Genomic DNA, 2589 nt, shown 5'->3' with positions numbered 1-2589 from the left:
GCGGGAGGTGTGGGGGGGCTGTGGTGAGGGGTGTCTGGCTGCAGCCGTGTGTGTGTATGTCTGTATGTGTGTATACAGATGTGTGTGTAAGGGGTGGTGTTGGCCCTGTGATGAGGAGCCGCATTTTCAGCCCTGTCGCCCCGTAGTCTGCGAGGGAGCAGGGACCCTGGGGGATGGCCGAGCGCTCCCCAGGCCTCCGCAGGAAGGGGCAGACACAAACTCGCACCTCAACCTAAACCCAGCACCCCTGCTCCAAAATACTGGGGCATTTGTGCTTCCCAGCCCACTGGCTTGGCATCGCTCGCCTCTCCTGGCCAGGCACCCCTCCGCCTGCCCGCTCCTGGGGAGCGAGGCTGTCATTCACCTCTATGCCTTTTTCCTTCCCTCTTGGAAAATGGAGCCATCAAGAAACTTTCAACGTTTCCCTGCCCTCATACAGCTTTTGCAGGATTTTACGACAGCTGGCACAGGGTAGGAGGGTGGATCTCTGTACAACTCTATGCATTAATCATAATTACTCTTCATTAGCACTGTAGTAGTATCGAAAAGCCAAGGTACAATTTTTGGGTGCTTAGTGGCTAAAGCATACATAAGAATACACAGGCCTTCCCCCAACAACCTTGCAATCTAGTTTAAAACAAGACACAATACCTGCTGGAAAATTAGTACAACACTGCAATAATGATGAGATGAATGATAATGAACAATGCAGGTGTATTTGGAGAAATGACTTTTTTCAAGATTAAAAAAACCCAAAACTTTCAGTCATCCAGCTGAGGAAGTTAAAGCACACATCAGGACATCTGCTTGTCTGCTCTGAAATTTTTATTTTGCCCCAGTGTAAATAAACAGGGATTTACCTGGACTGTGACAAGAAAATATTTCTTCTGCTCATATAAAAGCTATTCTGCCCATCCTTTTAAGCCAGTATTGTTTTCTTGTCCTGTTCTTTCCAGTTTTAGGTGGATAATGTTAGTTTACACCTCATTAGCAAATACTTCACCCAGCAGCCGGAAGAGAGGCCCTAACTGGACAAATGGCATCTAGTCTTTATCCCTGTCTGCTGCTGACGGACACTGTGTTTAGATGGGAATTTAGCATTTATAGCAAACACTTTTTTGGCCAGGTCACAGCTTGCCACTAATGAGGGGATACTGGCAAGGAAAGGTCATTCCTGTGGCCATACATTCACCGATCATCCATTACACACTGATGTTACAGTCCCTAGCTGGGTCCAAAGCTTTTAATTGTCCTTTTCCTGGGGCTGAAATAAAACTTTCAGATACCTTCGTCCGTTTACACATTAAAACAGGGCTTCGCTGTCTTCTCCCCATTGCCAGCACCCACAACACTCTCACCCTTGCTCCCATGCCATGTAGCAGCCCCCAATGCTTTCCTCTACATTGTTTATCCAACCTTCACGATGAGGGTTAGTCTGTGCCTGGTGCCCGCTGCTGCACACACAGCACCATGCTGCCGTGTAGTATTTGCCTCTACTCTCTGTATTTCTCCATGGCCACCATCAACATACTCCACCGTGCTTCCTTGTATTACACCACTTTTGTTCTTCATTCTCCTAACCCCTGCGCCACAAACTGCAGCACCCAGATAGCAGCATCTCATGGTACTTCCCTTACTCCTTCCTGTCCAGCCCTTCACCCTATGGACAAAGCCCTTCCTAGCCGCTTTGTCGTGACAAGCCTTCGCCAGCTGCTCTGGTCTTTGCCTCATGCAGCACAGCTCCATAGTACAGGGCAGCCCGAGCCACTGCCACTGCCATAGGGGAGAGGAAGAGCAATCAGAGTTTAAAAAGGGAAGTCTGGAGATGCAAGGATTCATTTGGCTGTGCGGTAATCAGAGTAAAGTTAAAAAGACTGTGTGGACTGTAATTTTGTTTCCATTTTTTAACCACTGCCACATCCAAATTCTGGCACAGATAGGCTGATACTTAAAGCAAAAGTGTCATTACCAGTATGTGTTGGGGGAAAAAAAAATAAAGATCAGTATTTTGTACAAGTTCTTCACTTTAAGAAGTTGGGGAGAAGTATGCTAATAGAATATGATGAAATACTAGCAAATGGTCTGCTGTCTTTGAAATAAAACTAATTTTATTTTTAAGGTCCAATAGCCTTCCTCTTAACTGGTGCCTAGCTTGCTACAGAGTCAAAATCTTACCGTGTATAATGTTGAGGGAAGCGGGATCTAAACTATTGCAAGCGTGTTTCCAGTTTTATTGCATAGTAACAACAGAAATCAGGTTTGGTTAGCAAGATATTTTCAGAATCTGCAAGTTCTCTGTTACTTGCTAGCTGGTAAACAAATAAATAATGCAGTGTGAATTGAAATGCATCTCTACTTTGAGCTATATAGTGTAATTGTTGCAATTTAATTTGGCTCTAATGAGATTAGAGTTTGCAGATGTGTAGTCCAGTACTTTTGTAAAGGTACATTAGCATACAAATGAACTACAAAAGCAAGTCTCCGTTTTACGGTATTTTCTAAGACTAGAGTGTCAACGCCTTTACTATACTGCAAAAGTATAATGAAGACTTTTTTTTTTTTTTTGGCCTTATTCCCTCAATTTGATCC

The sequence above is a fragment of the Aptenodytes forsteri genome, unplaced genomic scaffold (genome assembly GCF_000699145.1).
Source record: "Aptenodytes forsteri isolate BGI_AS27 unplaced genomic scaffold, ASM69914v1 Scaffold6, whole genome shotgun sequence".
NCBI classification, from domain to species: domain Eukaryota; kingdom Metazoa; phylum Chordata; class Aves; order Sphenisciformes; family Spheniscidae; genus Aptenodytes; species Aptenodytes forsteri.
The sequence above is the reverse complement of the archived record's forward strand: the minus strand, read 5'-3'. Positions refer to the sequence as shown.